Source organism: Culex quinquefasciatus, chromosome 2, assembly GCF_015732765.1.
Source record: "Culex quinquefasciatus strain JHB chromosome 2, VPISU_Cqui_1.0_pri_paternal, whole genome shotgun sequence".
In the NCBI taxonomy this organism is placed as follows: Eukaryota; Metazoa; Arthropoda; class Insecta; order Diptera; family Culicidae; genus Culex; species Culex quinquefasciatus.
Window position 1 is genome coordinate 104016254 of NC_051862.1, and position 11869 is coordinate 104028122.

At 36.9% G+C, this 11869-nt stretch overlaps 1 long non-coding RNA gene across 1 annotated transcript; it reads right to left on the reverse strand.

Annotated features, from left to right (window-relative positions):
* Nucleotides 1–10172: 10172 nt before the first annotated feature.
* Nucleotides 10173–11001, reverse strand: LOC119767399. Its single transcript, XR_005277495.1, has 3 exons — nucleotides 10830–11001; nucleotides 10559–10771; nucleotides 10173–10502 (listed from the first exon to the last, which is right to left on the reverse strand). It is a non-coding gene; the product is annotated as an uncharacterized LOC119767399 (long non-coding RNA).
* Between the last annotated feature and the right edge of the window lie 868 nt (nucleotides 11002–11869).

Below are 11869 nucleotides of genomic sequence, written 5' to 3' on the forward strand. Positions count from 1 at the left end.
AAAACAAAAATAATCAAATCGATACAAATATTTATCATTTTGATAAATTATTTTATCAAAACAATATAAGATTTTGAATTGAAATGATAATATTATTTATCGCCATTTTACAGGTGATTATTTCGTATTTTTGATTGTTTCAAATTAAACAAAAGAAGTATTGCCAAAATTGCTTTAATTATTTACATAAATCCATGGTTCTACTGTGGGAATAAAAAGGTTTAGCACCAACCGCATCATCGCATTTCTATGATGTCGTTGACCTTTTATACTGGGCTCCGTACTTGGTAAATTTTGACTCTTCCGCCTTCTGTAGTGGACCATTCGGCTGGAAACTCCGCACCCGCACCAGACTCTCCCGATACCGGCTGTGTCGTGTTGTCTGCATGCCCATGAAATGCCATATTTTCCAGCTGTTTCACGGTTCCCATGCAGAGATTCCTGGTTGATTACTAGGGTTAGGTGAGTGAGATTCACCTAAAATAAATTCAATGGTTAGCAAGATAAATTTGTACTTTTATTCCTAGAGTACTTTGTCAAAAGATCCTGAGCGCCATGGGTACCTATGCAGTTATAACCTTTAGAAAAGTAAGCGAGCTATGAAAACTTTACTTATTTTGACTCAACGCAAACTTAGCACCATCGATGCTAACATCTGATTTCTCTGTGTCCGGATGATGCTAACAGGAATTGTGCGGCAGCTACTGTTTGGATTGCATAAAACAGTGTTGGTCACTGCCGGACTTGCCGTCACGGACTTGGTCGTCGTTTCTGGTTTCTACAGGGAATGCTCAATGGTAGTCGCATTTCTGGCTTCCTTAACAGCACGTTAAGGTACTTCTCTCCGCTGCACATAAAAAAAATCGTGGTAATATTACATCTGGGAAGGGGTACATCTTTTATGTCAGAAAAAATGTTTAATATTACCTCAGAAAATGAATAAAATTACCACACCACCACCACCAAATTACCGGTTCCGGGATCTGCGGATGTTATTCGGTCCATAGATCACCGCTTATTCTATCTCACTCCGAAAAACATGCAAAAGAAACCCACGTAAACACGCTCGCTCTAAAAACTCACATCAACAACATTTGACAGTTGTCAAATTTGGGTTCGAATATTTCGAAGGTGATGCATGTATCAGTAGATGATCAATAGATCAATTGACGATTCAAGTAATACACCAAAACACAATAAACTAAACTAAAAAACTTAATAGCTCCAGTTACCTTGAAATAAAATTAAATTGGTTTGATTCTTCCTGACCGTTGGTTTAAAATGAATTGAATACTTAATACATTTCAGTCAAAAAAGTTTTAAACTAGCTGTCACTGAACACCACAGTGCTGATACATTAGGTGCTTGACGGATTTAAATGCTGTTCCCCGTTATCTCTTTTTAAACCACATTGGTTTGACCGAGTTGTTTTTGCTAGAAACATTTTTATTCACTTTTCCCTTTTCAACCGACTGGACGTGTGCTTTCTGGTATAAGCGAAGAAGCAAGTCCCCGGGACTGTGGCCTTCGAAGTAGCGCCGCTGCCCAGACTAATCTCAGAAACAGCTTGAACCACACACACACACACATACAGGACTTGCTTGGTGAACCAAAAAAAAGCTGGCCTTTCCGGAAGACCCATTGAAGAGGGACAGTCGAGTTCGTGAGTCGCTGTAGCTGGCCTGTAAGGAGCGTATCGAGGCGATCGAGACACATCAGGCTGGTGATCGATCGCGAACGGGTCAATCTGTCCCGCGATCGGCTTAAAGAGTGCTATCTAATGACGACCTGGGCCAGCAACGACGCGGCGTACTGGGTTACCAAATGCCAACATGACATCAGCTGGCCTCATTGCTGAACTGGTAAAAATTAAGTTTTTAATTTTGTATTCTCCCTATCCGCAGATTTTGATAATAAATATTTCTGTTGATTATGTTTGGTTTCTTGCCGGCACTCCCCAAGCAGCTGAAAACGCGGCCAAACAGTACAGCTTCCAGCTGAGGGTCATTTTCATCGATTTCGTCTCTACCGTTGCCACTTGCCACCCTCACTATCCCAAGCACTATCCCCACCTGCGACGTCCTTCGGTTCCGTGATGACCACCAGTGGATCAGCAACAGATGACAAAGTGAAATTATATCTATTTGCAAGATCTGGAAAGTGGAAGTCCGCTTTTCCAATTCGTAGATTTAGAAATAATTTTTTCTTTAGATAAAATCTAGAGCGTCCAATTTCCCGTGCCAGGAAAAAAATCCCGGGATTTCCCGAAAACTTTTATTTCCCGTGAAATTTGTAAATTTCCCGGGTTTTCCCGAAATTCATGTAAAAGTATTAATTTTACTAACTTTTTGGCCCCAATCTTCTGAAAATCTTCAAAATATAATGAGAGATTCTAATTTGATTTTATTTATTATAATCTAATGTTAATATTGACAATCTGCTCGTCTGTAAATTTCATGCCAAGGTTTATTTCAGATAATATTTATTTCTGGAGCATTCTCAATTAGAAATAATTCTTGCTTGCAAAAAATACGCTATAATGGAATGAAGTTGAATTTATCTTTTGGAAACCTTTTTTGACGAGAATTGTTGTTTTTTCTATTGAAAAAAAAAAAAAGATATTAAACCCATCCGGCAAAGATCAAGAATGAGATTTTTATAACTAATTCCGCTATATTTTTTTAATATCTTGAAAGATACGTATTTCATCTACTACTTGCAGACTTCATCAGTGTTCTGTTCTCGACTGAAGGTTCATTGCTGGTGTATCCGTATTTGTAGTTACTGTAGGTAGTACTTCCTTGTTCTTCTTTGGTGCATGTATAGGTAACAGCTTAAACAGCCACGTTGAGCCGTTACCTGAATCCTTGTTGAGTTGAGTTAATTGATATGGTTCAAAAAGTCGAGAACACCATCAAGGAATGTGCAGGCCTCTTGAAATCGGTTGGAAAAACTGCAAAATCGTTGAGAGTACCGAACCCAACTCTACCAAGGATTAAAGCACTACCTAAAGTGCATAAACCAGGCAACGAGATGCGAGAAATCATTTCAGCAGTGGATGCCCCAACCAGTCGGATCGCAAAGTGGCTTGTCGAGGAATTCAAGAGTATGCCGAAACCCTTCCCGAGCCGATCGATCATCAGTTCGCAGGTGTTCAAGGAGCTCTTAGAGTCGTGAAGCAAAAATCATCATTATCCCTAAATGCATATTCTTTGAAATGCTGAAATTGTATCGATTTTATAGATTTTCTCAGAAAAGTCGGAAACAACATTTTAAAATAGCTGTATCTCGAGAACTACATCAGCAAACCTTCTGAAACTATACCCAGAGATACTTGACTGTCATATGAAGCAAAATTTATCATTATCTCGAAATTCATATTCTTTGAAATGCTGAAATTGTTTTGATTTTATAGATTTTCTTAGAAAAAGTCGGAAATAACATTTTAAATGGCTGTATCTCGAGAACTACATCAGCAAACCTTCTGAAACTTTTCCCAGAGATACTTGACAGTCATGGTATTGATTTTATAGATTTTCTTAGAAAAAGTCGGAAATAACATTTTAAAATGGCTCTATCTCGAGAACTACACCAGCAAACCTTCTGAAACTTTGCCCAGAGATACTTGATAGTCATATGAAGCAAAATTCATCATTATCTCGAAATGCATATTCTTTGAAATGCCGAAAATGTATAGCTTGTTTGAGTTTCTTATTGAAAATCGGATGTAACATCTTAAAAGGGCTGTATCTCGAAAACTACATCAGCGAATGTTTTCATTTTTAGCTCAGAGGTGCGTTACGGTGTAAGGAATCGATAGACTCCAAAATCTCGTATTGCATATTTTTTTCATAATAACGGTATTTTGAGCACCGTGACTCAATTTTGAAGGAAATTGGACGTAGAATCCATTTCCGTGATCAAAATTTGGATTAAAATATGTTTTCTACCTGTATTGCGCAATTGAAAACTTTAAATGGCCGTATCTCAAAACCGCCTTATTTTTTTTTTAAATTTGACCACTCCATCATATTCCCCGTCCAATTTTACATAAGAAACACTTATCGACAGAAAGGAATATGTTTCGTTCCAGAGATATCGAATTTTAAAGTTTTAAGTATTTGAAATTACCTAAATTAGCTACACTCACCGCATACGCTAGAAGCACTCGGGCGTGCTAATCAATAACTACTACCTGGTTATTTATTGAAATAAGATTTCATCCCAATTAATCATAAGCAAATTAGGCAAAAAATGTAGGAAACTGCTGTATGTCGTAACCTAAGCGAATTTTTGAAACGTTTTCTTAAATCTAATGGCGCATCATAACTCGCGATTAAAATTCTTTTTAAGTTTTATGTTCCCACCACCCTCCGCATACAACTAACCACTCGCTTCAACTTTAAACACGAGACTGAAGACCAGGGTTACCAGGTCAAAATTAGAAAATTCTGGCAACCCGCATAATCAAAAACCATCGGGGGAATAGTCCAAACTATATTACTACTAAAAGAGATGTAGTTACCACATACTTAACCATTATCATATAGTTACGGCACTATACAAAACCATAACGAAACTGATCGTCAAATGATGACGTTTTTATTGAAGTAAATCTAATGATTCTAACTATTTTTGAACTATTTGGGGTACAATAACCTTACACTAAACAGTTCGGATTGTTTAGACAACGTGACTCAACGAAAAAATGTACAAGTCCAAATAGTTCAAACAATTTATCAACTTTATTGAGAACAATATAGCAAAATTCCACAGATTTTAGATTTTTATAGTCAGAACCTGTAAGAACTAAAAACCTACTATAAATGCTATAGTAGAACACAATTGATGGCGGCCACATTTTTTCGATAAGTTTGTATAATCCAAATAATTTGTCAACTTACATGAAGTAAAATTACTATACACCATACTATTTTGAATTAAAAATTTCTATAAGTCCAAATAGTTCAAACAATATTTCAACAGTATGGAGTACAATTACAGTTTGTTATATAATCCAACTATATGTTAAACGATTGGTACAAAAATTTCAACTTTTATCAAGTAAATTGATCACAGTCGATTCCTCTGGATGATAGAGAACCTTCAACACCCCCACTTCTCCTCAGATTATCAGAAAACTCCCCAAAAGAAGAAAAATGTTACGAGGGCTCATGAAATTGACTTTCACTATTCCAGAAAAAGTAACTGCTGTTCTTACCATACACCAAAAATATGTGTACTACATGGTGGACTATTACTGTTCACTATAAAATGAGTCAATTGTTTGGACTACTTGGACTTATCGAAAAATACTTGCTCCCGAGCTTGCTCCCTTCTAACACAACATGTCACCAAAACCACTGAAAAACCACCAACAGATATAGATCAATCGGATAAGGCGGCAGCAGTTCGGCAGCAACGTAAATAACATCACATATAATGGCGGTAAACATTCACCAACTATCGATAGAACTTAAAAATCAAATTTGATTATATCCGAAGTAGTTATCACAACAATTGTAGGGTTCATTTTTGCGGTCTTTTTAAAGTGTCGGCAAAGTAGTGTCGGTAAAGTAGTTTTTCAGAAACTATATAGGGAATAGTCAATTTTTGGGCAATGACTATTTGACGTAAAATCCAAGTTTATAAAAATATTTATATATGTATGAAAACCTCATATAGTTTTCTGCCTAACAACTAATTTCTCATATAGTAAAATCGACCAAAACTATTTTGGGAATGGAATTAATGGTTTGATATATCGTACATATATAGTTGGGTTACAATTTAATGAATAGTAGAGACCATTTGATAAATAGTTGAGTAACTATTTGTCATAAAGTAGTTATATAGTTCATGACTATGCGGGAAGGCATTGATTAAAAATCTGGAAAAATCTGGCAGGCAAAAATTTACCAGTTCTGAAGGGTGAAGGGGACAGAGGAAATAAGTTATTTCAGAAGTTTGTAGAATTCAAATGGTTTGACTGATTTTATGGCCTCAAAAATGTTGATTTCGCATTTTCTTTAAGAATTACACGAACTATTTTATTTTAATTTCGTTCAGTTGTTCAAAATGGGCATAAAGTGGAAAATCTGGCAAAAACTGTCAATATCTGGCACAGGAAAGGGTGAATCTTTATTCTGGCAGACACTTGAAAAATCTGGCATCCCCAGATTTATCTGGAAACCTGGCAACCCTACTGAAGACCTCTCTCAAGCAGGCTTGCCACAAGTACAGATATTTTTGGCACAGACTGTTTTATTTGGTAATCGATTGACAACAACTTGTTCAACTTAACAAACTGAGCTTTATTAATCGGTCTTTCTTGCTCGACACTCGGATAAAGAATGAATGGAAAAGAGAGAGAATGAGAGAGCCTATGGATGAATGATTGACGTTTAGAATGGAGTGTGCACAAACTACGTAACTATGGCGTGGTAGCAAACTACGTAATATAACATCCTCCCTGTTGTATAAAAGAAAAGTAATCAAAACTGAAACTAAATGCAAAAGGGATAAAAAAAATACATCGCTCAAACTAAAAACTAATCTTCTCGACGTCTCTGATGTCTGTCGTTCCAAAACCAGTTATGCCTCCTCGGAATTCTTTTCGTGCAAAAGTCGCTCTGGGATTGCTCCACTTCAAACGGATCGATGATTCGAGTCGAGATTTGGTGTGGTATCTTGGGCGTGTTTGGTTCTTTACGTGGTTCATGATTCACCAAGTCTCGACAAATCTGTTCGGTGTCCTGGACTACAGCATGAATTACTCGAGCCTTACCGCACATGAACTGGAACATTTGCCTTTGGCTGCCGTGAAACACCTACGTCACAATTACAGCTACATCTCACCGGTTGCGTGCTTGTTAACTCGTAAACCTTCAGAACGCCAGGTGATGTCGTGTGTTGAGCTTCAATGCGGTAGATGTTTCGTTGAGTATTAGCAGGTTTCGGCAGTTTGAACTGAGTCTTGTTGCTGAACTTCAAGTAGCCCAGAGTACACAGAAAAAAATATGTGAATTTACTCGACACGGAAAAAATGAATCACATGTAAACTCAGTTGATGTAAATATCGTAAACTTGAGATTCGACGTAAACGGTTGAATCAAACGTAAAATCATGTTTTTACGTATAATTTGTTGCAAATTTACATAAAATTGCACTTAAATTTAAATGTTTAATGACGTGCAAAAGTGTTACATCATAAATGATGTAACATTCGGAAATATTTTTTTGTGTGTACGACAAACATTTGCCGACAGTAACGGACCATGGTCAACATCGACAACTTGCAAAACCAGGTAGTACTTACGGCCGTATTGTCGACATCGGATTTCCGTCTGACCGATCACAGGAATTTCCGCACCTCCAAAACCACGAAGCCGATACTTAGATGGTTGCAGCTCGTTCATGTCTTGTCCGGTCATCCGCTGTAACCAACTGCGTCCCACGAGGCTAGTGCTCGCTCCAGTATCCAACTCACACTGCACTGACTGCCACTTTCCCGCGATACACATGTCCAGATTCACTGCAATGCTGCCACTTCCGGCGGACACCTTTCCAACTGTACCGCTTTCGCTGCTTGTTGACTCCGTCTCCGTTTCTTCGTCGGTACTGCTTCCGTTGTACGCCATCTGCCTTCGAGATCGTCGTTTTTGCTTCTTTCGCCGTTCTGCTCTGCACACAACCTCGAAGTGATTCTTGCAGCGATCTGACAGGCATGCACTTTCCCGAAGTCACCGCCAGCGGCGCTGTCAATATTGTTTACGTGGGGTTTTTGGAAAGGTTGTATGAAACAAATTATTTAATTTTTATCTTAAAATTAATTAATTTTAATTTTTTATCATCTTTTGCTTATATATTTAAGTAAATGGCATGTATTACGTACAGATTTCCTCATTTATTATTTATTAGACCGATAAACAAAGTTGTACTAGAACAACACGTAACATTCAACTAAAAATTAAATATATTCAGTTTCCTTGAAACAAAATAAGCTTTGTAAGATTCTTCCTGACTGTTGGTTTAAATTCAATTACACTTTTAGAATACTCAGTTAATTTAACACTTAAACATAATTCAACCACGAGTTTGATCAACATATTTCGATGATTATTCATTGCATCCTGTTCTAAAATGTGATTTGCTAGGCCTTCAAACCAGGTTGTTCCATTTAAAATTTTTGTTAGAATCGAATTTAACAAACGCTGATAATATTTTGGAACATTGAATGTAGCATTTTCCCCTACTAAAATTTTGAATTCTAATTTTACCAGTTTTGCTATTTTAACTATATCTTTATGAGCAGTTGTTCGAGACGTTTTCGTGAGTTCCATTAAACATTCTTCACATTTCACTTTATTCAATAAATTTTTTTGGACTGTAGCTGACGTTGTAAACTCTGATTCGAGGAAATTATCATCTTTTAATGCTAAATTAAGGTCCGCTAAATCGTAATCTAGATCAATAGAAACCGGTACTTGGCTACGAATGTTCAATGAATCAAGATAAAATTGAGCTTTGTGTTGGATATGTAACATTCTTACTTCATCAAAATTTATGCAATTTCCTTTGACAGATGCTCGAACACTATTATGGATAATTAATCTTTTAAATGCAGCTTTGAATTGCCTAGCTGTGGGGTTATTGTTATTTCCACCACGACTTCTAATTGCAGAAAAAAAGGTCTCTAAATGATCCTGGCTAAATCGATATGTGTTAATTTCACGCAAATCTCCTTTTTCGACAACATAAAGATGGAATATTCCGAGAAAGCTTCGCATATTAACAATTAGACCTAGGAAACCAGTTTTGTTAATAGATTTTAGAATGGGATGCCAAACTAATTGTTCTTTTCGTGTTTGCAGAATTTTTAATGTAGATATAAGTTTTTCGGCTTTTTTAAACAGTTCTGAATATGAATAAATGTTATTCTTGTTGATTGGAGCTTTAAAACCTTTGGCCTCACAGTGTTTGCTGTTTAAAACATCAAAAACATCATTAATTATGGTTACGAAGTTTGCTGTGCTCTCACAACCATTAAAACAATCTTCAATATTACGAAGCCTAATTAAATTTTCAGCTACGCTTCTGCTGAGGACCTGCGCCGCTAAGTCAACTCGCATTTTTTCGTTTTGAAAATTCTCATGCCGATTTGATAGCCTTCCAGGTAGGCGAACTCCAGTCAAGTTTTGAACATCATTTAGTTTTTCTATAAATTTCCATTCAATTGTTTCTCCAGTTTGAGTTTTAAACTTTTCTTTAGCCGCTAACGTGTTACGAATCAATTTGAGCATGTGACATGCGTCCATTATAATGAAAATAGGCTCTCGAGTTACTGGATGTGGGAAAGAAGTTTTTAAATCCGGACCATAAGTCAAGCTGGCTCCTAAGTAGTTGGCAGTACTAATGTTAGTAGACGTTCCATCAAACGTGAACGAAGCGACATGTACGTCAATTTGTGACAAGCTTGTAATTATGCTTTTAACTAAGCTAGACTTCTGCTCGGTGTTCAGGGAGTCCGTAAGAAAGTAACCGACTGGAATCTTCCACGACTCTGATACGCCAGTGACCATAAATACCAAACTTTCCTTAGCAGCGGTTAGATCGTCGAATCCTTCAGGTAACATTCCTGAAAACTCTACTGACCCATCGAACTTTTTAGTTTGCTCGTTCCATTCAATTTGACGCCGAATAGCCATCTCGTCCATCATGAGCGCTACAATCAAACGACTGTTGCGGTTTCTTGCCTCCTTAGCTTTCACCTGGAGAGCCGCCATGGCTTCAGAAGAAATTCCTGGGTTACCTTTATGTATTTTAATCATAATTTAACGAAATATATATAAAAATAATAATAATAATATTACCTTCAACTGAAGCATACCATCTAGTGATCGATCGGGGATGTGGTAGTTGATTTCCGAATGTTTTACGAACAAACGAGTAGGCTCTGGGCGAATAAAAATGCAAAGTAACAGCAAAATTCTTCACATTCTCTTTTACTTCTTGTCCTTTCTTTACAGATGCTATTTCACGCAGTATATTGTTGTCGAATTGCTTTGAAATAAGAAATAAAGTTAAAAATTGTGTTTGGGCTTCATTAATACTATACATACAGATGACATGAAGTTGACATTATCAAAAGAAATCATATTTTTGTTCCGGGCTGCAATTAACAATTGTTCTAAACTTTGGACACGAGACTTTAATCGGCGACATTTTTGTTGTAAAACTTTCGATTTGGCTCTGTATTTAGTTTTTTGCGCCATTCGAGCTTTTTTCAAGATTGGCACAGCAACCAATGCTTCCTTCGCTGACAAATTGTGTATTTTCTCTATATCTTTAACATTTACAATTTTTCGTCTGAAACATTTTATAATTATTGTTTGCTTCGAGGTTTGCTTCTATAGCCCTGTTCAAAGTACCTTTCCGATGATAATGATTGTTCTTGTTGTGTTGAATCCTCCAGAAAATCGGTTAAAAACTCGAGCTGTTCTCTAATTTATAAAAAGTGTCAAAAAAGAATAAATTCAATTGCAACTGAAAAACTTACGTTTCAGTCAAAACTGTTTTAGGAAATATTATGGGAATAGCTGTCTTTTTTAGAAAAGCTCTTTGATCATAGGAATGCTCTATGAGCTCCTCCCGAAAATGTTTGCCACATATTCTTGTACTGCTAATAATATCCACCTCAGAAAGTGTTTTTCCAGTGAACATTTGTATGGAGCTCAGCCACAGCTTCAATCTAATTTTATCTTGAGGGAATCTAAAATTACATCAATAATAAATTAAACTATAAATAAAAAATCAACAAATAACCAAACCTATGACTGGACGTCCCTCCTTCGGATAAAGGAATCGTCAGATCACTATTACAGCCATCAATTATACACCGCATTATAGAGCTTCAATTGGTTTTAACAAAACTATTTGAAACGTTAAATGAACTTTTTATAAGCCTTTTTATATTTAATTACACCAACAAAACCGCAAAAAAAAGAGAGCAAACTGAATAAATGTCAACAGTGACATTGACATAGTCAAACATACGTGTGCTACAAGTTCCTTAAATATTAAAGTTCAAATCTGAGATTAAATGTAAATCGTTTAAAAAAACTACAATTGCTACAAGTTATTTGAATATTAGTTACAGTTCAAATCTGAAATTAAATGTAAATCGCTTGAAAAAAAAAAACTTGGTGATTAAAAAAAAAAGTTTTTATTTTTGCAATTCATGTGCATACAACATTTTCAAAAACCTCGCTGCAAAAACTTGGTTCGAACTTGGTTCGATTTTGACTTCACTCGCTTTGTATGTGGATGACAGTCGAGACATATCCGTGGATTCTTGCCACCACATCGATAGCATTTCTTGCCGAGAGCTGGGCAGACTCCCTTGGTGAAGTCATGCTGTTCACCACAAAATTTGCACCTCCTCGCCTTCCGCTTCAACCTGTTGACCGTGACGTATTGCTGTTTTTCGGTGAGGGGGTGACGTTCGGCTATCTCCTCCGCGTGACAGAAATCAACAGCTTGTGCTTCCGTTAGATCGGGCATAGTGACCAATCTCGAACGCAGGTTGTTCGGAGCGGACTGTAGATTTTTGCTTAAACACAACAATTCTTCCGGCGGACTGGGGGAACCGGGAATTTCACTGGGAGGGTCGGATGTATCACAAGCAAGCCACTAAAACACTCAAGTTTCTCTTAACTACATCTATTTATCGACTAATTAAACTTAAGGTTTCCTTCGAGTAGATTCGCGACGACGTAACTTCCGTCCGATCACTTCGGCTGCTTGCGGCGAACTTGTCTCAGCTTCTCCCACGATCGCGCTAACTCGTTCGTTGCGCGCCAAAAAAAAC